The 26,427-nt window shown below is 46.5% G+C and overlaps 1 protein-coding gene across 8 annotated transcripts in view; it reads right to left on the reverse strand.

Annotated features, from left to right (window-relative positions):
* The window catches only part of TRPM1 (transient receptor potential cation channel subfamily M member 1), a 139,620-nt gene that overhangs the window by 90,981 nt on the left and 22,212 nt on the right, over positions 1 to 26,427 (reverse strand). For 2 of the 8 annotated variants that reach the window (XM_037734790.1, XM_037734789.1), the window contains exon 1: positions 8,535 to 8,793. The exons of the other annotated variants lie outside the window; for them this stretch is intronic. The gene's annotated coding sequence lies outside the window, so the exon portion shown is untranslated. Of the gene's footprint in view, positions 1 to 8,534; positions 8,794 to 26,427 lie in introns of those variants that run through there. 8 annotated transcript variants of the gene reach the window in all.

Consider the following 26,427-nt stretch of genomic DNA (forward strand, 5'->3'; position numbering starts at 1 on the left):
AAAAAAAAAAAAAAAAGGTAAGAAAAATCCCAAAGAATTCACAAAAAAGCTACAGCTAATAAACGAATATCATAAAAGTGCAGGGTGAAAGATCACCACACAAAAATTAGATGTATTTTTGTACAGCAAAAACAATTCCATTTATAATAACATCAAAAATCAGAAAGTATCTGGAAATAAATTTAAACAAGAAGGTAAAAGGCTTATATACTGAAAGTGACAAGAACTTGCTGAAAAAAATTAAAGAAGACATAAATAAATAAATGGAAAGACATCCTGTGTTCGTCAATTGCATTGGGCTTAACAGACAAAGCAATCTTTTTTTCTTTGAGACGGACACTCACTCTCTTGCCCAGGCTGGAGTACAGTGGCATGATCTCAGCTCACTGCAGCCTCTGCCTCCCCAGTTCAAGCGCTTCTTGTGCCTCAGCCTCCAGAGTAGCTGGGACTACAGACATGTGCCACCATGCCCAGCTAATTTTTTTATGTTTAGTAGAGTCAGTGTTTCACCATGTTGGCCAGGCTGGCCTCCAACTCCTGACCTCAAGTGATCTGCCCAGCTTGGCCTCCCAAAGTGCTGAAATTACAGGTGTGAGCCACTGCACATGGCTGACAAAGCAATCTTTAAAAAAAAGAACAAAGTTAGAGGACTCACATTTTCTGATTTCAAAACTTCAAAGCACCAGTAATCAAAGAAGTATGATACTAGCATAAAGACAGACATGCAGGCCAATGGAATAAGATTGAGATTCCAGAAATAGGTCCATATATCTACAGCCAATTGATTTTTAGCAAAGGTGCTAAGACCATTCAATGGGGAAAAGACAGTCTTTTCAACTAATAGTGCTTGGAAAATTGGATATCCACATGCAAAAGAATGAATGTTGACCCCTACTTCACATTAGCTATAAAAATTAACCCAAAATGGATCAGTCTAAACTGTAATAACTAAAACCATAAAACTCTTAAAAGAAAATATAGGCATGAATCTTCATTATCTGCATGACCAATGGATTTATAGATATGATACCATAAGCATGAACAACAAAAGAAAAAGCAGGTAAGTTGAACTTCATTAAAATAAAAACCTGTTCATCAAATTCATCAAAGGACAAGAAAGCAAAAAACAAAAACCAAAACCCACAAACTATAGAGTGGAACATAATATTTGCAAATCAAAATCTTACAAGGGTCTAGTATCCAGAATATATAAAAGAACTCTTCCAACTCAACAACCGAAAGACAACCCGATTAAAAACTGGACAAAGGACTTGAACAGACAATTCTCCAATGAAGATATACAAACAGCCAACAAACGCATGAAAAGATGTTCAACATCCTTAGGCATTAGGGAAATGCAAATTAAAACCACAGTGAGGTGCTGCTTTATACCTACTAGGATGATTATAATTTTTAAAATCCCAAAATAAAAAATAGTAACCAGTGTTTGCAAGGATATGGAGAAATTGGAACCTTCAGACATTGCTGGTAGAAATGTAAAACGGTACAGTCACTTTGGAAAATGATTTGGCAGTTCCTCAAAAAGTTAAATGTAGAATAACCATATGACCTAGCAATTCTACTCCTAGATATATACCCAAGAGAAATGAAAACAGAGGCTCAAATCAGCATGTAGCATTGCGGCACTATTCATGACGTCATGACAGCCAAATGGTGGAAATGCCTCAGATGCTCATCAGTGGAGGGTGGATAAACAAATTGTGGTATATGTTATATGAACAAAAGAATATTATTTAGCCGCATAAATGAATGAAGTTTGGAAACATGCCACAACATGGGTGAACCTTGGAAAAATGATCCTAATTGAAAGAAGTCGGACATAAAAGGTGACACATGTATGATTCTATTTAGATGAAACATCCAGAACAGATAAATCCATACAGACAACGCACAAACTAGTGGTTTCCAGGAGCAAGGCCATGGGGAAGGGAAATGGGGAGGAACTGCTTGATGGATAGGGGGTTTTACTTTATAGTTTTGGAAGTAAGGACAGATAGACAAGGTAGTTACATGACCTTGTGACTGTACTAAATACCACTGAATTGGTCACTTGAAAGTGGTCAATTTTATGTGATACAAATTTTATCTCAATAAATTATTAAAAAACAAAAAATATGTAAACCCCAAAATGAAACATAAAAGCCAGGAGCTGGGCACAGTGGCTCACGCCTGTAATCCCAGCACTTTAGGAGGCTGAGGCAAGTGATCATGAGGGTCAGGAGTTTGAGACCAGCCTGGCCAACATGGTGAAACCCTGTCTCTACTAAAAATACAAAAAAAATTAGCCAGGTATGGTGGCGCGTGCCCGTAATCCCAGCCACTTGAGAGGTTGAGGCAGGGGAATCACTTGAACCCAGGAGGCGGAGGTTGCAGTGAGCTGAGATTGCACCACTGCACTTCAGCTTGGGCGCCAAGAGCAAAACTCTGTCTCAAAAAAAAAAAAAAAAAGAAAAGCCCCGCAGAAGTCAGGTAGTGCTGCCTCTGGGAGGGAAGGAGTGCAGCGGGAAAGGGTCTATGGTAAAACAGAAGGACCTGTTTTACCATTCTATGAACTATGTGCAGACATCTTATACTTTTTAAAATGCTTTGTTTAGCAATAAAACATTTTAAAAGAATAAACAAAAAGGGGAGAAGCAGAATCTTGTTGCTTGGGATCCATGCATGTCCCCATCTTCCTCCCCCATCATTAGCTCTACCCTGATTGTCTGGGAACCTGGGGATTCCAGCAAGGATCTTGGGGCCCCTCAACAGCTCCCCTTCCTGTTGAGAAACATTAAGTTCACCCTGCCCCCATGGTTCCTCTGTGGAGGGTACCTTTTAGTTTGTAATTAGTGGTAGGTGGGTAACAGCTGCCTACTTGGTATATTGAGTTATGTGTAAATGTAGGACATCTGTGTACCAATGAGAATCACCTGTCTAAGAGCAAATACGACAATGAAAATATGCTTGGAGCCGTCAGTCTGGAGAGCTGTCAGCCCCAGAAGCTCTCAGGCTCTTGGTCCCCAACACAGATCCGCTCTATTGGGCTTTCCGGGTATCTGCCTCTCAATACCTTCAGCCCACCTGGGTGGGGGTCTCCTGACCAAGCTGGTTCTTGGTACCTTCCTACTTTGGCCAACATCACCTGGCCAGCTCACTCAGAAGAGCATAGTAGCTGGGAAGGTGCTGTGTTGAGGGGCTCCCCTTATTGCCTGAGTGCCTGGTTTGGTTTTCAGGGGCTAAGCAGGTGCAGCCAGTGCCCACAGGAGAGAGGCGCAGAGGCTCAGGGCCAGCCTCCTATGCCCGCCTGGCTCCCACAAGTATTACTCTCTCCTTTACAGGTGTTCTTTGTCCTTTGCTACTCCTCCAGGTCCCTGCCCTCAAGCTTCCTCTCTTAGGGCTCCCACAGTCCAGGGAAGTACCCCACCAGAGTGCCCAGACACTAGGCCTGTGAGGTGTGAGCATCTGCATACCCAAGCCTCCTGACCCTCAGGGACTGTGATACGTGCTGGGGCCACCAGGGTGGGGAAAGGGTGCACACCAGCAGGAGTGAGGTGTGGATGGGTGAAACCCTAGACATTCACCATAGCTCAGTGTGACAGTGGAGGCTGCCAGCACAGGAATCAGACTGACAAGCCCCCTTGCTACTCTGCTCTTTTTCTATAATGACATTTAATGAATGATCCATACTCATGAAAATTAGCCAAACAGCAATTTTACAAATAAAAGAGTTGGGGTCTTTTCTGAGCATTTTCTGCTGACCTAGACAAGGCATGTGTGGTCAGTTTGTCTGCCTGATCCAGGCCTGTGCTGCAGTGGGAGCAGGTAGCTGTCACCCACCCAGCCAAGACTATGTTTGCCAAAGGCATTGGTGGGAATTGCCACCCTTTGGGCCATGGAACTGAGCATTTAGGAACTATGGAGGGTATCCAGCCCAACTCTTTGCTTTTACCTCTAAGGAAACAAGCTCCAAACCCCAAGGCCAGCTGGTGGCCAGCTTGGCTGAGAACTCACCTGCCTCTCAGAGCAAAGTGTGCACACCTGTCTTTGACCCAGCACTTCCACTTCTACAGACCTATCATCTGGAAATACTTTTGCCTGTAAATAGGCAATATATGGATGTTTGTTGCAGTGTATTTTAAACTAAGTGAAAAATTGGAAACCTCCACTTTTTTGTTAGTCTACCTTGGGGACTGGATTAAACCAATTAATGATGTACCAAATCATGGACTATGCAACCACGAAGAAGACAAGCATGTAACTCTAAAGTACAACCAACTCCATTATGGACTGAGTAAAAAATTGTAGAACAATCTTTCCAGCGTGATCCAGCTCTACAAGAACAAATTTCCCGATGTTCAGGAGCGGAGCTGCCTGTGTTGTACACCCTGGCTACCTGGGGTTGCTGCACACCTGAGATGTGGCTAGGGTGAATTGAGACATGTTGTGAGATGCCACGCTAGTGTTCACTCTGACACGGGAGCTGAAAATGAGGTGTGTGGCAGGATTTCAAAGACGGAACAACAACAAAAAAAGACAAAAAGTACCTCATCGGGGCTGGGCACGGTAGCTCATGCCTGCCATCCTAGTACTTTGGGAGGCCAAGGCAGGAGGATCACGAGGTAGGGATTCGAAACCAGCCAATAAGGTGAAATCCTATCTCTACTAAAAATACAAAAATTAGACGGATGTGGTGACAGGCACCTGTAATACCAGCTACTCGGGAGGCTGAGGCAGGAGATTCGCTTGAAACTGGAAGGCAGAGGTTACAGTGAGCTAAGATTGTGCCACTGCACTCCAGCCTGGCAATAGAGTGAGACTCCGTGTCCAAAAAAAAAAAACCCAAAAAACAAAAAAAAAACAAATGGAAAAACCTCCTCAGTACGTTTTTGGTATTGACTACATGTTGAAACAATATTTTAGATATATTGAGTTAAATGAATTGTATAATTAAAGTTAATTTCACCTATTTGTTTTTACTTTTTTTAAAAAGTGGCTACTACACAGTTTGAAATTATTTCTATGGTGCATGTGCTATTTCTATTAGGCAGCAGAGGTCTAAAATAATACACATCAGGCTAGTCGCAGTGGCTCATGCCTGTAATCCTAGCATTTTGGGAGGCTGAGGCAGACAAATCACCTGAGATTAGGAGTTTGAGACCAGCCTGGTCAACATGGCGGAGTCTCGTCTCTGCTAAAAATACAAAAACAAGCTGGGCGCAGTGGTGGGCGCCTGTAATCCCAGCTACTCGGCAGGAAAATCGCTTGAACCTGGGAGATGAAGGTTGCAGTGAACTGAGATCACGCCATTGCACTCCAGCCTGGGCAAGAGTAAGACTCTGCCTCAAAAAAACAACAACAAAAAAAAAAAAAGAAGAAGAAACATCAAACACTAAGCATAGTCCGCAGCACAGTAGAGTGGGAATCAAGAGGAGTGTGTAAGCAGGACTTCACTCGGCTCTTCTGCGGGGCTTTACAACTTTATATATTCATGTAGTATGCTTTTTAATGATTAACAAACAAAAAAAGGCACTGTGGCCGTGATTCCTGAGCAGCAAGCTTTCCACCTCACCATGTCTGCAGAATTTGCCTGCTCTTGTGTCCTGTCTCCAGGAGATCCAGGGCCACCTGCCATGAGGATTACCTACCTTAAGGCATTTCAGGCACTGCTCACCCTGGGAGAGCGGACACAGGTTGGAGAAGCTGTGTTGGAGGAGGAGGCTACCTGCGCTTGCCACTTCCATGGCGGGGGTAGACTGCTATGGGGGGAGGAAGCCTGGAGCAGGAAGCCGGAAGTCGGAAGCCGGAAGCCGGAAGCGGTGAGGGAGAGGACAAGGTGCACAGCAACCGGAAGGCCTCGGCAGCTGCGGAGGGATGTGCTGTGGCCTAATGTGAACTTGTTTTGTTTTAAAGTCGTCTCTAGCGTTGTAAATGCATTTTTCCCCATTTGGCAATTGAAGATACAGTTTCTGAAAAGCAGTGAGATAGATACTAACAGGTGCTTTCTACATGAGGCTGGGAAAATTGCTCCTGGCATGATGGGCATCTGGGTAATGGACCAATCTGTTTCCTGGACCCTGCCTGCCCCCAGTGGATGCTGTAATTCCTTCACGCCTTGCTAAGTCTAACCTCAGAGCTTGCAAAAGAGGAGAATGGCAAGTACTGACCCATCCCTTGCGTTTGCATATCACTGAAGGCAACATGTCTCTGGCTACTGTCTGTTTAATGGAAGTTTTAAGACGTTGAATCCCCTTAACCTCTAGGTCACGGAAGGCTTGGGGGCATTAGGTCCTCTTATTCCCCTGGCTGAGGGCTTCCATTTTCCCAGACCCAGCCTTTACGCACATACCACACACACAAATTATAGGACATCTTCCAAACATTTTCAACCAAAGCCAATTTTCTAAAAACATCTGCTTCCCCCAGTAAGAGGATTTTAGGTTGATAGAAAATCTGTTTTGTTTTCACTTAGTTCAGAATGAAGATGACTCGCATCTTAAAATGCCTGAGTGTCGTTTCACTTCTTGTGCTTGTCAACTTTACAAAGCAAATAAATGAGGTTGCACAGAACCAGACCAAACACAACTCCCAACTTTTCCCAGAAAATACGCAATAAAGCAGAAACAGTTACAGCAAACACATCCAACATGAGTTGATATTTCCAATTACATTTTCTGGGGCCTAAAAAAATACACTGCAGAGAATAGCCAACTTATGCTATAAACATAATTGCAAATGCCGTGAATTAAAACTGCTGCTGGACAGTTCAAAACAATGGTGTGTTGAGAACATTACCAAAGACAGTCTTTCCCAAAATCAGACCTGTATTCATCAAGCACACTCAGAGAGAGGCAGGGCTCCGTTCTTAATTCCTCCCTAAATGTCTGATTCTGACAGAGAAAATGTGTCTCATCTTCCTTCTCCATTCTCGGTTCCTATCCCTTGTCAACCCAAACACAATTCCTGCAAATATTTTCTTTTCTTTTCTTTTTTTTTTTTTTTTTGAGACAGAGTCTCGCTCCATCGCCAGCCTGGAGTACAGTGGCGCAATCCTGGCTCACTGCAACCTGTGCACCCCAGGTTCAAGAGATTCCCCTGCCTCAGCCTCCTGAGTAGCTGTAACTACAGGCGTGCGCTACCACGCCTGTGGTAATTTTTGTATTTTTAGTAGAGGCGGTTTCACCATGTTGGCCAGGATGGTCTCTATCTCTTGACTTCATGATCTGCCTGCCTCGGCCTCCAAAAGTGCTGGGATTACAGGTGTGAGCCACCACTCCCAGCCCTGCAAATATTTGCATTGCCCCCTTCCTCCCCTATTACTCTTGCTAACTTTTGCTACAGTTTTAAAAAACATACACATTGTACACATGCACAAAAATAATCACATGTACCCCCAAAATATGTACAGCTATGATGTAACAATAAAAAGTGCGAAAGATATATTTTATGGGATAAAAGGAAAATGAATTTGTGATAGAAAATGATTAAAGAAGCAGAAAAATTTAGAAATGTACAAAGGAATAAAGAAACACCACCCATAAGGCCTCCATTCTAAAACGACTGACATTTCAGTGTATTTCTAGGCTTTTTCTATGAATAGATTAGACACGTGTGCGTAATGAAAAACATGATAATTCTGCATGGTTATTATGCCTTTTTCTCTGTCTTTTTAAAAGTGCCTGCATGATGTTTCATCCCATGGACAGATCATGATTTATGTGTCCAGCCCTCTGCTTCTGGGCATTTGGATTGTTTGCTATGCTTCGTGGTAGCAGGCGATGCTGTGTAACTGTTGGCATCCCTTCAGGATTCTCTCCTGAAGAGGGGTTCCTAGGTGTGGACTTTCGGGGCTTTGCCACATGTTGCTGAACTGCCTTCCAGAAACCAGTTGGCACTCCTCCCAGCATGAGAGGGAGTAATAATCTCCCCTCCTGACGCTGTTCCGTGTAACCATGGAACACATGGCTGTTCCATCTCTTCCACAAGGCTTTCACAGGTAAGATATCAGCTGATAAAGGCTTACGAGTATGAGCCGTGTCTCTCCTAGAACTTCAGCATTTTCTGGGGCTCTAAGGAAGGTGCACCTTTTCCCCCAAGCAAAGTGAGATGCTAAGGAATGACAGGCAAGAGGCAGATCCCTGGCACGTGTATTTAGAAGCTGGCCCTCAGGGAGGCTCAGAGGGTTTCAGCCTCTCTGTGACTGGCTGACAGAGTGCTTGTCCCCTCTGCGAATCAACCTGGTGGGTCCCTTCTGCTGAGAGAGCCTCTTGGAACCCAGGGTGAGCACGGGTTCACCAGCTGCTCACATACAGTCCTGTCCAGCAGCCTCAGGAGCAGGGGACCAACAGGCCCCAGAAAGCACACCTGAGCTTGCCTGCACCTGACCTTACTTGAACCAGAGCCTACCAGCACCTGAGCGTACCTGCACCTGCGTTTGCCCATGCTTGCGTTTACCCACACCTGAGCTTACCCGCACCTGAGGATATCTGCACCTGCGCTCACTTGCGCCTGTGCTTACCCGCGTCTGAGCTTACCTGCCACAGCAGTGGAACAGAGAGGGCCCTACCCAGGCTCCTCCAGCCTCCGGGTTGGCCAAGACAGGGAGCTGGGAGAGGAGGGCCCGCCCTTTAAGAGGAGCAGTCCCCATGAGGATCATGTGAGCACTTGGGCCTGGGCCCTCATGATCCTTGTGAGGTGATGGCCCCGTGACCTGGCTCCCAGGCCAGAAAAGGAAGCCAGGGCCCAAGCTTCCAGGCTGTGCTGTGTGGAATCCCACAAAGGCAGCCTTGGGATCTGAGAGAGGTGGGGGAGCTAGAGCCTTTGAAGTGGCCCATCCATGTCCTCCTCCCACCCAGCCAGCCCCTCCCCAGCTGAAAATGTCAGCAGGGTTTGCATAATCGAGACAATTGGACATAATCGTTCTTTCAGAAGCCCCTCATCAGCGGCAGTGATCTTGCCCCGGGGAGCCAGCAGAAGGGGGCACATGGCATTAATTACTGCTAATCCTTCTTCAATTCATCTGAGGTTGGGCCTGAGGTCAGGATGAACCCAGCTGCAAATGCAGTGTGAGCCCCACATGACTCTCAGCCCCTTCTGGGTGCTTCTGATCCCCGCTCTCCCCACTTCACCAGCAGCGTGCCTGCCCAGTATCCACAGTCACCTGAAAACCACAGTGGTGGGAGCTTTGTTGGATTTGTTGAAACAGTATGCATGGCTATTCCAGCTTTCCATGAGCGTTCTCAGCCCAGTAGGAAAGAAAAAACCCAAACCTTGAACTATCCCTCTCTGCAGAGGGGCTGGGTCTTCCCCAGCATCTGTGAGGCTCTTGGACATCCGCCACTTCCCCCTTCTCACAGGAGCAGACAGGCTGGACCCAAGGGCAATGAGGGGTGTTCCCATCTTACAGAGGAGGACTCTGAGCCATGCGAGAGGGTGGCTTGCCCAGAGAGCAACTCGGGTGGAGCAGGAGTGCCCAGGTTGTCATGTTCGGCCCATATGTAGAGTCCAGACACTGGAGGCTGGGCTCACTCCCCTACCCCAAGCCTGGCAGACACCTGGGGCTCAGGGAAGTCTCTGAACTTCTGATGGAAGCACATGTGCCAGGCCATCTTCTGGGTCTGTCTTTGCTTTCATTAGCTTCTCTTGGGATCTGTCCCCACAGAGTGGGCGTGCAGAGAGTCGAAAGAGCAGCTCCCACATGCTTTGCTGGAGCGCCCACAGCCCTGGGACGCACAGGGTCCACAGCGGTAGTCCTGGCCTCGCTCCTGGGTCTTCTTTCTTGAGCTGGTGTTGGCTCTTGAGACCTGAGAGAGTCTCAGCTTCAGAGGGAGCCCTTCCAGGGACTGAGGGAGGGTGCAAGGTGGCCAGAATTCTAATGGCACAGTCAGAGCAATCCCGGACATCTGAAATCAGTCTTGGAGCAATGGGGAAAGGCCACATGAGGAAGTCAGCCGATGGCGAGCACTGCCACGGCTGGGAGGTGTGGAGGCTCTGTGGTTAGTGCCAGTGACCAGCCCCAACCTGGCCGGCTGCCCATCAGTGGCTCTCCAGGCAGTGGGCCCTTCACTAGACAAATAGGCACTTTTTCAGGTTCAGATAAGACGGAAAAAATGAGCCCCAATCTTCCCCAAGAGACCACCCGTCTTCCCCAGGGTCCATGCAGTGGGTCCTGCAACTGGGAGCTGAGATGTCCCACATAATGGCCACAAGCCACGCATGGCTACGGAGCACTGGAAACGAAGCCAGTCGGAATTGAGATGTGCTCTGAAATAAAATATACACAGGATTGCCAAGACTTGTGATAATAATTCATTACACATTGAAATATTTAGAACGGCTGGGCACAGCAGCTCACACCTGTAATCCCAGCACTTTGGGAGGCTGAGGTGGGCTGATCACCTGAGGTTGGGAGTTCAAGACCAGCCCGACCAACATAGAGAAACCCTGTCTTTACTAAAAATACAAACTTAGCCAGGTGGGGTGGCACATGCCTGTAATCCCAGCTACTTGGGAGGCTGAGGCAGGAGAATTGCTTGAACCCAGGAGGTGGAGGTTGTGGTGAGCCAGGATCATCATGCCATTGCACTCCAGCCTGGGCAACAAGAGTGAAACTCCATCTCAAAAAAACAAAAACAAAAGCAAAAAAACCCCAAAATATTTAGAACATATTGGGTTGGATAGAATGTTACTAGTTTTTTTCACCTGCTTCTATTTACTTTTCAAAACCGACTACTAGAAAATTTAAAATCGGCCAGGTGTAGTGGCTCATGTTTGTAATTCCAGCACTTTGAGAGGCTGAAGCAGGCAGATCACCTGAGGTCAGGAGTTCAAGACCATCCTGGTTAACATGGTGAAACCCCCATCTCTACTAAAAATACAAAAATTAACCAGGCGTGATGGTGTGCATCTGTAATCCCAGCTACTTGGGAGGCTGAGGCAGGAGAATCCTTGAATCCGGGAGGCAGACGTTGCAGTGAGCTTAGATCATGCCACTGCACTGCATCCTGGGCAACAGAGTGAGACTCTGTCTCCAAAAAAAAAAAAAAAAAAGAAAAGAAAATTTGAAGTTGCCTCTAGTCTGTGGCTCACAGCTGTGGCTCACCTCGTATTCTGCTGGGTGGCAATGAGCTGCAGGTGTCGGGGAGGGGGCCCACCCTCCAGAGGCATCCTCCCCCACGAAGTCACCTGGATGACCTGGTGCATGGACAGCATGTGTGAGGACTGTGGAAAGACGTTGTAAGAGCTGAGACTTATTCTGAGGAAACAAGAACCCCACTATGAAGGGTGAATACTGACCACTCACTCCTCGCCCAGCTACAGGGGCAGGGTCCTTCTTGACATGGGTGAGGAATGAGGATACATTCCTCAGAGGGAATAAGAGGCCAGCTGGCAATCACAGTTGGTGAGAGTGTCGGGACGGTGACCTGTGTGCTCACCTGTGCGGGGCCCTGAGGAGGTTGTGGGAGGTCCCCAGGCTGGCAGGGGACCCCCAGGTAGAGGCCCAAGGGTCCTGGTTGGACTCAGACAAGACGGCAATGTTGTTTCTCATGCTGCTTCATTCCCTGCATTTCCTGACCCATAGTTATGTCTCAAAACCTGTCCAATTCAAAGTGGACTTTTGTGACAAACCCTTTGGTGGTGGTGTATCCTCCCATCCAGAGACATCCCTTTTGCCATGTCATTGGACTTTGATGATGACTGTCTAGGACCATGATATCCCTAGGACTTGCAAAATGGTGATCTTCTCATAAGGTCGACTCTTCTTTATTTGTTAGCTAGATTCATTCATAAAGAGAAACTTCCCTGGGCAGATTGGGTCGCCCTGAGGCACGGTTTGCAGAGGAAAGGCAGGAAAAAGGTTTCTGTCTCCAGAGGACTCAGCTGCTTCTCTGGCCTCATTCCAGTGTGACTAATGCATTCCTTTTCTTCAGAGTGTCAGTATGAATTCATGGATTTGAACATATTTAAAATCTTTGGTGTTGTTGTAAAAGATAATTACAAAAATAAACAAATGGATAACTGGATTAGGCAAAGACATGGAGGTCTATCAATGCTTTTGATTACCATCAACTCTGCTTCCATTTCTCCACTCACTGACAAAAAAATAAAGTAGGTTCCCCACTTGGACGAAAATAAGATCCTCAAACATTTGGAACATGGGTCTTGGAAATGCCTCTCTTTTTCTGGAAGGCAGAGGGTCTTCCTGGTGAGCCTTAAGCTCCAAGTTGGCCAAAATATGCTGGCCGTTCTCCATAGGCTGCCCAGCCTTGTCAACAGGTGAACGTTGGTAGCGGCCTTTTCACACCACTCTTCACCCCATAGCTCAGGGTTCAGGGAGTGAGAGTTCCTGAGGCCCCTCTGTTGCTCCTCATCTTCCATTGGAGGACACAGGCCCGTGAGGACTGGCCATGGAGGTATCAGTGGGAGGATTGAAATTGGACAATGACTCCCTGTCTGATTGTAAGAACCTTCTTTTCATTTTTTCTTTTTCTTCTCTCCTTTATCTTTTTCTTTCTTTCCTTTCTCTTTTCCGTTCTCCTTCCTTTCTCTCCTCTGTCCTTCTTTCCTCCCTTCTTTCCTTCCTTCCTTCCTTTGTTCCTCCCTCCCTTCTCTCCTCCCTTCTCTTCTTCCTTCCTCCCTCCCTTCCTCCCTCCCTCCCTTCCTTCCTTCCCTCCTTTCCTCTCTCCCTTCCTCCCTTCCTTCCTTCCCTCCCTCCCTTTCTTCCTCCCTCCCTCCCTTTCTTCCTTCCCTCCTTCCCTCCCTCCCTTCCTCCCTCCCTTCCTTCCTCTCTTCCTCCCTCCCTTCCTCCCTCCCTCCCTTTCTTCCTTCCCTCCTTCCCTCCCTCCCTTCCTCCCTCCCTTCCTTCCTCCCTTCCTCCCTCCCTTCCTTCCTCTCTTCCTCCCTCCCTTCCTCTCTTCCTCCCTCCCTTCCTTCCTTCCTTCCCTCCCTCCCTTCCTCCCTCCCTCTCTTCCTTCCTTCCTTCCCTCCCTCCCTCTCTCCCTCCCTCTCTCCCTTCCTTCCTTCCTGTCCTCCTTCCCTCCCTCCCTCCCTTCCTTCCGTCCTGTTCTGTCTGTTCTGTCTGTCTTTTTTTTCTGCTCCTCAGTGGGTTGTGTTGCAATGCTGGCAGATGATGTGTGCTAGAATAACAAACACATGGGTTTAAAAAAACCTACCAAACATTCAATGTTTTTTTTTTTTTAATCTTCAGAGTACCCCCTACAATGAAAATAAAACTAGTGACTTTGTGGTGGAGATAATCCATTGTGTTACAGCCTCTTAGCTGTAAACCCGGTGTGGCTGTGGAGATTGGTCCTGGATCCTGCCATGAGACGTTGCAGCTGGAGCTTCTGGAAGTTCCAGGGAGAGAGCATTATCTGAGCTGGTTTTCCTTCTCACCAGACTCCTGACATCTCATTAATCCGCAACTCCACCAACTGCATGTAAGACGCCCCAGTGCGTCACTGTGCTGGCATCCCTTCGAGTCTGAGTGTAATGTTCTGCCCTCTGCTGGGACCTGATGGAGTACTTGCAAATCCCAAGCACCATGGCTAATGCTTCTCAAGTCTTTACTCTGGATTGACGGCAAAACTCCCAATATGTGGGTCCAATTACATAGAAGTTGATTTGACCTTTTCTTCTTTCAAGATGTCCGTGTTCCTGAGAAGAAATCTGGGCAGGAATAGTGGCGAGAGATGATTTTGCCTTAACGTGACTTCAAGTTTCTTTTGTTGATAGCAGCAGACTGCACAAGAACAGGATCTTTGGGGGACAAAATGATGGGCCAGAGCCCCATGTAGCCAGCTGTGCCTCCCCACAGCCCACACGGGAAGAAATCTCAGTGTTTGCAAGAGTTCAACACGTGGCACTCCTCTTCGTCACCTGGTGCACAGGGCATGGTTTCTGCCTCCTGTTGGAATGGGGGAGCTCATAACAGTCTTCAAGTTGACCTCCTGTTAGTCTCATCTCTTTCTCTCTCTTTTTTTTTTTTTGGAGACAGAGTCTCACTCTCTTGCTCTGTTACTCTGGCTGGAGTGCAGTGGCACAATCTTGGCTCACTGCAACCTCTGCCTCCTGGGTTCAGTGACCCTCCTGACTCTGGCCTCCCAAGTATTTTTAGTAGCGACAAGGTTTCACCATGTTAGCCAGGATGGTCTTGATCTCCTGACCTGGTGATCTACCCACCTCACCCTCACAAAGTGCTGGGATTACAGGTGTGAGCCACCATGCCTGGCCTAGTCTCATCTCCTTTAATGCTTTATACCTCCTAAAATCTGAATTTTACCCCATTTGGTTACAATAACTCAAAAAGAAAAAAAAAGCACCCCCCCAAAAAAAAATTTGGGTGCACCTAGTAAATCGAAGTGAAACCTTTGTTCTGGGAACATTGCTACCTGAATCTTTCGTTTAAATAAGCAGAAAGACTTTGCATTTTAATCTTTTGAAAAAAATCTTTGGAAAAGTCAGAAACACAGGCCAAGGCAAGGCCATTCAGAGAAGCAGCAAGTGTGGGCACACAGAGCTCCCAGGGCAAAGACCAGCGCCGGAAAGTGTGACAGCAGAAGAAGGAATTGTGGCATTCTACCTTTTAAAGCTCATTTCTTCTTCCTGAGTTGATTCAGAAATTGAGCAAACAGCAAACACCCTGGTTAAAGATTGCTAAAAATTAGTCCCAAATCCTCCCCAGTCCTGGGAAACTTTACTTAGCAGAGGTTTCTCCTTCCCACCATTCCCAACTCCTTCCTCCCAAGGAGCCAATTAAACTTATTTTATTTATTTATTTATTTATTTATTTATTTGAGACAGTCTCACTCTATCGCCAGGCTGGAGTGCAGTGGCAAGATCTCGGTTCACTGCAACCTCCACCTCCCGGGTTCAAGCAATTCTCCTGCCTCAGTCTCCCGAGTAGCTAGGACTATAGGCGTGCACCACCACACCCAGCTAATTTTTGTATTTTTAGTAGAGACGGGGTTTCACCATGTTGGCCAGGATGAGTTTGATCTCTTGACCATGTGATCTGCCCACCTCAGGCTCCCAAAGTGCTGGGATTACAAACATGAACCACCAGGCCTGGACACTTTTTTTTTTAGTGGCTGAAATGAAAAGGAGTGGTGTCCACTTTGAGGGGTTCCTGGCTCAGAGATGGTTCTTCTTATAGTATTGCATCTGCCCAGGGGCGATATTCTCTAAACTAGACTCCTCATAGCTCAAGTATTCTCAACAAAAAAGATTCCATGTGAACTAAATTTGGACAACTCTACTTCCTATATTTTCCGCTTGGGGATTCACAATGCATATTAGGATAACGAAACTCTGAGAAGTCCTGCAACAAAGAACCCCCTTTCCTTTTATGTAAACCAACATTTCCCAAACTCGTTTGCCCATAAGATTTTTTTTTCTTCTGAAATACCTCTTAATATTCTGCATAACCAAAATATTACAGTGGAGGACTTGGGAAGCATCCGGTTAACACAAGCTTCCCCTCCTGAGGTGCTGGTGTTGACTGTTCTGTGTTGGAGCATGCTGCTTCCTGAAGTCCCATTCAGTGGCTGGAGCAGGTTCTTGACAGTAGGACCGGTGTTGAGGGCTGCTGTCTTGGCTTTGGTGAGATACGGTCATGTCCCAGTGTGTCTTCTATCTGAATTATCCCCATTGAAATTCACCATGGCCCATCTGCTCCAGCTGGGGAATGGTATCTCAAAGGAGCAAGTCTCCCAGCTGAATCAGCAGGAAGGGGAGAGAACCCTGATTCTGCCTGCTCTTCCCTCCCTCTCCAGGAAGACTGCTGCCTCCTGAGCCCCTCACTGGGCAAGACTTGGAAAGAGCCAGGGCCACAGAGGACACTCCCATGGCCACAGCGTTCTTTGAAAGGTCAACTGTGCTCAGTCTTCTGTGCAAACTCACCCTCATTGGTTCTACGCCCTCCCTATCATAGCAGCTGCCTCTGCCCTTTCCCATGCAGAGGTCTTCTATATGCCCTAGGAATCTACCCTCCTTCCTTCTCCTCGCCTTTGATATTTGTTAAGCTGGAGCCTGCCTTTCTGTGCCCTGACATGGGGGCAGCACCTCCACCAGGAGGCCCTCCCTGATGCACCCAGCCTGGGGGCCATGTGTGTTCCCTGGGCACCCTCAGCACCTTCTGTCTTTGCACCTGCTGCTGCAGGTGGCTCTCTGCCAGGCTGTGACTTCCCTGGGGGCATCATCATGGTGCTGGAGTTCCAGGCCTGAGACTGCTGGGCACTCTGGAAGTATTCGTTCAATCGAGCCTCATCTGCCCCGTGACTGTGGATGCCTGCCCTGTACTGCACCTATGCGCTGAAGCCTCTGTGTTTGCGCAGCCCCTTTGGGTGACCTGCCTGTTGCTGTCAGCTCTGATTGTGCCCTTGACTTTTCCACACACTGTATCTGGCTGCCAAAGCTCTTCCAAGGTCCCTGCCCTGGCCACTGCCTCTCCTCTACTGTGGGCCACCTGGCTTTCTCAGCTCACCCTCTCCTGCCTCAGACCCCCATCTCTGCCCCTCCTGGGAGCTGCTGGCACAGGCCTGGGTCTCCACTCTAGAAGGTCAACACCTGCCCCCACCTGTGCTTTGCTCAGCCTGCAGGGCAATCTACAACACACAGACCAACTGAGGACACCAGTCCCAATCTGCAGAATAATGCCATCAAACTAAATGTCTTGCTCTGGTTTTAAAGAATGCAAATGAAAATTATTATTGTTGTTATTGAGACAGGATCTTTCCCTGTTGACTAGGCTGGAGTGCAGTGGAACCGTCACAGCTCACTGTAACTGTCACAGCTCACTGTAACCTTGAATTTCTGGGCTCAAGGGATCTTCCCACCCCGGCTTCCTAAGTAGCCAGGACTACAGGTGCATGTCACCATGTCTGGCTAATTTGTAATTCTTTAGTAGAGTCCATGGTCTCACTACATTGCCCACACTGGTCTTGAACTCCTGGCCTCAAGTGATTCTCCCATCTCCACCTCCCAAAGTGCTGGGATTATAAGCATGAGCCACTGTGCCCAGCCCAAAAATTATGTTTATTTGTAATTAACTTAATGTTTGAAGAATGTATATATTCACATGGCTTAGACACTTACAAAGCGTGAACAGGTTTATGGTAAAGTCTCCCTGTCACAGCTGGTAACTGCGGTTTCTACATCTCTAAAATTGGTAATACGGGGATTGGTTTATTTTATTACCACCTCAAGATTTTTCTGTTTGTTCAGAAAATATGACTACAGGTTCAGCCATGGCAATGCTTCCAAGGGGTGGAACCATTTCTGCTCTGTCGCTCTGGAAACCAGTGCCAGGTCATCCTTGGGCATGGTAGGGAAGTGGGGAGTTGCCTGATGGCAAGGATTTGGAAAACTACAGGAGCTGGAATAGACTCTAGCTGGGAGGAGAGGAGAGGCAGGATGGGGAGAAGCAGGTGGCTTCTCCATGACATGTAAAGGAATCTCCTGAGATTCCTTTACAATGAATTGTGATCACCTCCTTCTCTTTGTCCCCATCTCATAACAGCCAATATTTGTTATACTTTTTTTTTTTTTTTTTTTTTGAGAGGGAGTCTTGCTCTTGTTGCCCAGGCTGGAGTGCAGCCATTTCATGGGGGAAATGGCGTGATCTTGGCTCACTGCAACTTCCGCCTCCTGGGTTCCAGCGATCCTCCTGCCTCAGCCTCCGGAGTAGCTGGGATTACAGGCATGTGCCACCACACCCAGGTAATTTTGTATTTTTACTAGAGATGGGGTTTTATCATGTTGGTCAGGTTGGTCTCCAACTCACAATCGCAGGTGATCCACCTGCCTCGGCCTCCCAAAGTGCTGGGATTACAGCCATGAGCCACCGCACCTGGACTTTTTATACTTCTATAAACACTTTAACTCTTATTTTTAAAAATATACTCAAATATACACAAGAGTTACCATTTTAACCATGATTAAGTGCACGGCCCAGGGCACTGAGTATATTACACAGCACTGTGCAACCATCACCACCATCGCTTTCCAGGACATCTTTCATTTTGGAAAACTGAAACTACATATCCAGTATACAGCAACTCCTCCATTTTAAAGGCTTCCTATGGTTTGAATGTTTTTGTCCTCCCTGAATCTCCTGTTGAGATATAATTCCCAATACAGCAATGTTGGGAGGTGAGGCCTAATGGAAGGTATTTAAGTCATGAGGACTTCTCTCTCATGATTGGGTTAATACCCCCATAAAAAGGGCTTGTGGGGTGGGTTCACTGTCTTTCATTCTTCTGCCATGTGAATAACAGCATCCCTCCCTTCCAGAGGATGCAGCATTCAAGGAGCCATTCAAGACCCATCTCTTACCAGACACAAAATCTACCAGCACTTTGATATTAGATTTCACAGCCTTTGAAACCATGAGCCAGTAATTTTCTGTTCTTTATAAACTACCCAGTCTCAGATATTGCAGTGTAAAATGGACTAAGACAATGGTGAACAATATTTCATCATGCATATACACCACATTTTGTTTATCCATTCATGTCTGAATGAACAGTTTAGTTGTTCCCCCTTTTGACTGTTGTGAATGATAACGCCATGAATGGCCGGGTGTGGTGGCGCACGCCTGTAATCCCAACACTTTGGGAGGCCAAGGCAGGTGGATCATGAGGTCAGCAGTTCCAGACCAGCCTGGCCAATATGGTGAAACCCCCTCTCTACTAAAAATACAGAAATTAGCCTGGCGTGGTGGCACACACCTGTAATCCCAGCTACTGTGGAGGCTGAGGCAGGAGAATCACTTGAACGGAGGAGGCAGAGGTTGTAGTGAGCCAAGATTGTGCTACTGCATTCCGGCCTGGGCGACAGAGCAAGACTGCATCTAAAAATAAAAATAACAATAATGGCATGAACACTGGTGTCCAAATACCTGTTTAAGTTTCTGCTTTCAGTTCTTTTTTGGATATACCCAAGAGGAGAATTGCTACATCATGTAGTAATCATGTAGTAATTCTGTTTAATTTTTTTTGAGAAATTGACATACTATTTGTCTTAGTCTGTTTTGTGCTGCTATAACAGAATACCTGAGACTGGGTAATCTGTAAAGAACAGAAGCTGTATTGGCTCATGGTTCTGGAAGCTGGGAAGTCCAAGACTGGGGGCTATGTCTGGTGAGGGTCTTCTTGCTTCATCATCACATGGAAGAAGTTGTTGCACAGCAAGAGAATGCATGAGGAGAGAAATAGGTGGCTGAACTGACTTTTAGCACAAACTTACCCTTGAGGTAATGAAACTAATGCCATGGAAATAGCATTCATCTTTTCATGAGAGAAAGGCTCATGACCTAATCACCTCTTAAAGGTCTCACCTCTCCCTACAGTTGCACTGAAGATGAAGCTGCCAACACATGAGCTTTGGGGGGCACATTCAAACCATAGCCCTGTTTTCCACCATGGCTGCACCATTTTACATCCCCCTAGTTTTGCAGAAATATTCCAATTTCTCCATATCTATGTTCTGCTGGAGGTTTGTTGTTTTGTTTTTAAGTAATAGATATCCTAATGGATGTGAAATGGAAATTAACTCTTAATACCCACAACATTAAAAGGGAAGTACTATAGTTATCTCTATTTTACACATAAGACACAATAAGACATTGTGGGACTAAGCAACTCATTTAAGGTGTCACAGCTTAGTCCCACAATGTCTGACTCTCTAGCCATGGTAGGGGACCGTGGTAAACTCACTGTGTTAGGACCTTGAAGAGCTATTCTCTGGGAATACAGATGGGTAAAGCAGCTTGCGCAGGAACTGCAGCTCAGATTAGGGTGATGTGGGTGACCTAGATAATTTCAGTTCTTATCATTGAAATAAGTTCATCCTAGATTGCTAATGCCTCAAGGAGAAAAAGGATAAAAATCCACTCTGGAAAAAAAACAACATCATCCTAAGCCTCAAGTTATTTCTACACATAGTTTTTCAGATATGATATATGGGACACAATTAATGACAACCAGATACTTTGAGGCACAGAACAGCATGAAAAGGAAGCAGCAGGAACAGTGAAAAGGGGGAAAAGACCACCAGGGGTTCCATATATTGAAATTATCAGACACAAACGTTAATGCAATGATACTTATGTTATCAGGTTATGGAAGACAAAGCTGAAAAGTTTTGCAGGAAGTTGAAATCTGTAAGTATCTTAATGGCTTTGGGAAACAGCCAACTGTAAATTGCAGAACTGAAAAATCTAATAACTAACGTTAAGAACCCAATGGATTAGATGAACAACAGACCAGTTGTGGAATCATTGAGTTGAAAGCAAAGTTAGAAGAAATTACCCAGAAGGGAGCAGAAGAGCAAAAAGTAAGAAAAACACAGCGCATGTTTTTAAAAAAAAGACATACGGAATTTAATGACAAGGTCCAACAGTGTTTATTTGAAATCCCAAGGGAATAGAGATAAAATGGGTCAGAAACAGCATCTAAAACAATAATGAATGAAAATTTTCCAAAGTGATTAAAAATATTTTTCTTCATGCTTTAAAATCATTTTCATTTTTTAAAACTTTTATTTTAAGTTCAGGGGTACAAGTGCAGGTTTGTTACATATGTAAACTGGTGTCACAGGGCTTTGTTGTACAGATTATCCAGCACCCAGGCTTTTTTTCCATTGCTCAGGTTTTAAGCCTAGTATGCCTATTTTTTCTTATCTTTTCCCTCCTCCCACTGACCATCCTCCAAAAGGTCCCAGTGTGTATTGTTCCCCTCTATGTGTCCATGTGTTCTCATCATTTAGCTCCCACTTATAAGTTAGAACATGTGGTATTTGGTTTTCTTTTCCTGTTAGTTTGCTAAGGATAATGCCCTCCAGCTTCATCCATGTCCCTGCAAAGCACATGATCTTGTTCTTTTTTATGGCTGCATAGTATTCCATGGTGTGTATGTACCACATCTTTTTATCCAGTTTATCATTGATGGGCATTTAGGTTGATTCTGTATCTTGATGAAAGATGTTAATCCACAATTTAGGAATCTCAATGAACTCCAAGCATAATAAACACAAAGAAATGTACATCTAGTCAAACAACAGTGAAATTGCTGAAAACCAAAGGTAAAATTTTAAGATGTTACAAAAGGAAAAGATTACCTTCTATAGAGCAGACAGCTACTAAAAATGCAGCTGACTTCTCAACAGAAGCAATGAAAGTCAGAAGGTAACAAAATGATATATTCAGAATGCTAAAAGGAAATAATTGCCAGCCTAGAATTTTGTGTCCAGAAAAATATATTCTTCCACAGCAACAACAAAAAAAATGGAGACATTTTTAGACAAACTAACAGAGAGTTAATTCATAATAGACTTACAAAGAGCTTTCTTCAGACAGGAGTAAAAATATCAAAGATAAAGGCATGGAACACAAAGGAATAAAGAACAATGAAAATAGTAAATATGTGTGTATATCTAAATGGATACCAATTGTATAGCATAACAGCAATAATACCTTGCAGGATTTAAAACATATCTGGAATTAAATACACGACAGAAACTTCGGATTCCTGCTTGGAGGTATAAAAAAGCCATCACTTTCATTCTCATGATATAAAAAAGCTGTTTAGATTGATCAAAGAATTGAGATTACAGGGGCAAACTGACACTCTGAAAAATGAAGAGACGGAAATACAGAGAATTACACCTTCTAAAATTGCAGAAAATGCTAGGACCAGAAATAGGTAGGAAAATCGAAGCTGTAATTGATGAATTTCTGGCTGTGGACTAGCTTAGAAGTTAAAGGTTGCAGAGAGGCCCGGTCTTCGGGTACCCCTCACACTTTTGTGAGTTTCACCTCCAAGCACTCCACCAGATTCTCACAGTGAAGATCACAGAAAAGTCCCCACCTGTTTCCAGCAGGAGGAGAAAAGTAACCATGTTGAGACACACCCAGAGCACTCTCTCTTCTGCCTGCCGTCAAGGGAAACTACCTTGTCAAAGCCTATCTTTGTCCATTCAGGATGCTAAAACAAAAATAGCATAGCTGCCTGGCCTATAAACAACAAACATTTATTTCTCACAGTTCTGGAGGCTGGGAAGTCCAAAATCGAAGAGCAGGCAGATCTGGGGCCTGGCAAGGGCTTGTGTCTTCATATGACTCACGTTCTAGCTGTGTCTTCACATGGCAGGAGTGAGATAGCTCTCTGGGGCCTCTTTTATGAGGGCACCAATCTCATCCCTGAGGACTCCATCTCTTGATCTCATCATCTCCCCAACATCCCATCTCTTAATACCATCACATTTGGGGTTGCATTTCAGTAATTTGTGAGGTGGGGAGGACATAAACATTGAAAGCATAAAGGAGCCAAACCAATGTGGGGGAGGAAAAGTAACAAACTCCAGCCCTCTCTAGTCTTCCCCAGTTGGAAGGGAAACACCACACTCCAGCTCTCTAGCCTTCCTGTCTCACATTAAGTGGGGGAAAAGCTGAAGCACTTGTGGAAGTCACAGCCCAGGAGTACAGAGTGAGGTCTTATTATAGCATTCAAAAGGGCTTCCCTGCCGGCCTGGTGGCTCACATCTGTAATCCTAACAATTTAGGAGGCTGAGGCGGATGAATCACCTGAGGCCAGGAGTTGGAGACCAGCCTGGCTAACATGGCAGAAACCCCAACTCTACTAAAAACACAAAAATTAGCTGGGCATGGTGGCAAGTGCCTGTAATCCCGGCTACTTTGGAGGCTAAGGTAGGAGAATCACTTGAACCTGGGAGGCAGAGGTTGCAGTGAGCCGAGATTGAGCCACTGCACTCCAGCCTGGCAATAGAGGGAGACTCTGTCTCAAATAAATAAATAAATAAATAATTGAAATTAAAAAAAAATTTAATGTGTATGCATCTAATAATATAACTTAAAACACACAGAGTATGGACAGGCATGGTGGATCATGCCTGTAATTCAGCACTTTGGGAGCCCAAAGCGGGTTGATAACCTGAGGTCAGGAGTTCAAGACCAGCCTGGCCAACATGGTGAAACCCCATCTCTACTAAAAATACAAAAAAATAGCCGATCATGGTGGCACACACCTATAATCCCAGCTGCTTGAGACGCTGAGGCAGGAGAATCACTTGAACCCAAGAGGCAGAGTTTGCAGTGAGCTGAGATCAGGCCACTGCACTCCAGCCTAGGTGAAAGAGTGAAACTTCATCTCAACAAACAAACAAACAAAAACAACAACAACAACAACAAAAAAAAACAGTAAAAATTGGCATAATCACAAGAAATCATAATGAGAAATCTAAACACATTTTTCTTAGTAATTGATAATAAAACAGACAACAAATTCAAGAAGGAGACAGATTTGAAGAATGCAATTAACAAAACTGACCAAAGAGCATTCACAGAACACTGCATCCAACAATTGCAGGAGGCCACTGCAAAGCTCACATGGGGATGTGCTGCTCTCTCTCACGAATACCTCCTGTGAGCAATGCGTGCGCACACAGAACCCAGGAGTTCAGTAGCTATTCCCTTTCTTCTCTCCACTCCTCTTCCCTTCAGAACTCTCCCAACCTTGGCAGGGTTAGACATACCTATGGTCCCTTAGAGTGGGTCCAGTATCCTAGGAGGTGGTGGCCAGGAGCTGGGAGGATGGAGCTGAGGCTGGCAGTGTAGGCTGGGTGAGTTGCCAGATATTTTTTTTCTTAAGTATTTGAGAAATTGCTTGCTTTTCAAAGCACTTTAGAAATGCATTTGCCAACCAGGTGTAGTGGCTCAAGCCTGTAATCCCAGCACTTTGCTAGGCCAAGGCGGGCAGATTACTAGAAGTTGGGAGTTCAAGACCAGCCTGGCCAACATGGTGAAATCACGTCTCTACTAAAATAAATACAAGAGTTAGCCAGACACGGTGGTGAACGCCTGCAATTCCAGCTACTCAGGAGGCTGAGGCACGAGAATCACTTGAACCGGGGAGGTGGAGGTTGGAGTGAGCTGAGATTACACCATTGCACTCCAGCCTGGATGACAGAGTGAGACCCTGTCTCAGAAAAAAAAACAAAAAAACAAAAAAAAACCTGGAAAAGAAATGCATTTGCCTGTGATGTTCACAACTGTAGAAGTTAATGGAAAGGCTGCTATCATCCCCATTTCTTAGCCAGAGAAATTGAGGTGGTAAGCAATTTGCCTCATGGAGCTGTTTGTGAAGGTCCAGGCTGAACCCCTGAGATTTCTCATTCCTCCTGGGTTTCTAAGTGATTCCTGATCTTGATTGTGGAGAAAGGGCCACTGCAAAGGGTATCTCATGGAATCCCCAAGGATGCCCAGTCAGTTTGTGTATGTTTCTGATTCTCTGCTACTCAGGGCCTCTTGTGGGTAGCTGCCATCTGGGTGCAATTCAGAGTGGCCAAAGGCCTACCAGTCCCCAGAGGCAGGTGGTCCTTCGTTTAGCAGAAATGCATCTTAATGGCTGAGTTTCTACAGAAGGCAGAATTCTGAGAAATGCTCAGGCAGGAGAATTCAGAACAAAGCCAAATAACACGGGAGAATTCAAAATTCCACAAGAGAGACAAGAGGCGAAAGTGGAAGGTGGCCCTGTGGCAGCTGAGGGTAGCCCAGGACAGCGGAGGGGGGGTGAGGCTGACATTCTGTCTGGGTCCCACAATCGTTCTCAAATCTACACTCCAACTTGACCTCACACAACTTTCTCAGCTAAGTCTTGTCTTGTGGAGTCACAAAGAGTTCAGTTCCCACTTAGGTGGGACAGGGTGGCGAGAAGGCAGAGCTGCAGGAGCTTCGGGAGGCCCTGGGTGGAAGGGGTGGAGGGTGGCCATCGAGATCTCACAGGAACAAGCAGCGACTGTAAAATGAGGGCATCCAGGGAGCCCCAGGAATAGGCAGGCATCCTCCCAGCGGATGAGAAACAAGGACGCAAGCCAATGGGGTGTAAGTGTTAAAGTGACGCTGAGGAGGCTGGAAGAGGAGGGGTAGCTAGTGGGGCTGTGCCTGGAGTCCAGGGAGAAAGCGCTGGCATTCTTTCCCTCAGGCTCAGAGAGGCAGTGACTTGGCTGACATCACAGAGCTGGTCCATGGCAGAGCCAGGGCTGAAACCAGATCTTTATTATCTGGACTGTCATCTGCAGACCCCGACCTGTGCGTCCCCTCCCCGCTCTGCTGACCAGTGTATCAACCACAGCACACAGGGTAAGAGCTCCCCTATTGCCATGAGCTCAGGATTGGTGACTGTCTCCGGGGGGAAACGACCTACTGGTACCCAGGAGCAATATTTACAGTATTCAACAATCACCATCAATCAACATTCAACAATTAATGATTGTGGGATGAGAACGCCATCTCCCTGTCCTGGGCTGTGCCTGCCAGCTGCCATCGAACTCTGCCCCCCTCCCACCTTCCCTAGCCCACCTGCCTCTTTCGCTTGTGGGCTGTGCTGTCTTTGTTCTGAATTCTCCTCTGTCAGCTCTGCTCCTGACTCATGAACCATAAAGGACGCTGGTCACTGTCACCTGGCCTGGTGACACCTGTGCACACCTGTGGTGCACTCCCCATATCACCAGGAGGGTGCCCAACACCACCCCTGAGCCTCGGGAGCTCTGTGCATTCTTATTTCAGGTGCCACAACCCCCTTCCTGCTCACAACTAGGGGAGATGGTGCTGGACGGGGAAGTGCCAGGGATTCTCTGCTTCCAGAGCCATGAAGGCACCGCATCACTGACGGGCACAGGCAGGCATGCAGAGGCAGCCCCAACCCACCCCATTCCATTCCACACAGGCTGTCCACCCAAGACAAATGCCAGGGCTGGCCCCTTGGGTGGGTGACCTGTGCCATGCATGGAGCTCTGCTATCAGAAACTTGCATTTGGTTTTGCACTTTGCTGTTGCCATCTTGAAATTCTTTACAATTTTTGAACAGGGGCCAGCATTTTTACTTTGCATGGAACTCAGCAAAGTTTGTAGCTAATTCAAATGAAAGCCCCCTGGCTTCCAACCAGAGGTGGCTGTGTCACTGCACTGGTTGAGAGTGCATCATCAGCATTTCCAGCCAGTGCTGATGGCCACATGCCATTCAGGTGACAGCCTCCTCGGGAACTTGCAGGTGGGGAAAGGAAGGCTGCTGGAGGCTCAGGAGTCAAAGGCTCAGGTGCCTCAGCCACAGAGATTGTCCTTTGGAGCTTCATGCAGCGCTGTTTTTGGACAAGCGCTGTGTCATCTCTCCACTGTGGACTGTGGTCAGGAGGAGCTGAAGCTTGGCAGGTCCCTTGTCCTGGACGCTTGGCCTTGAGGGTTGGCAGGACCAGACCTGGCAGGTACCTCTAGCTCAAGTGCTGATGATGCCAGTGCCACAGCACCAGTGCCGACGTGTGCTTCCTGTGCAGATCTGTTTAGCTAAGGGGCCCAGGCCGCCTGGCCCTCTCCACTTTGGGTCATGGTGGGACCCTGTAGGGTCACTTCTCTTG

This window comes from Cebus imitator, unplaced genomic scaffold (genome assembly GCF_001604975.1).
Source record: "Cebus imitator isolate Cc_AM_T3 unplaced genomic scaffold, Cebus_imitator-1.0 Scaffold662, whole genome shotgun sequence".
Lineage (NCBI taxonomy): Eukaryota > Metazoa > Chordata > Mammalia > Primates > Cebidae > Cebus > Cebus imitator.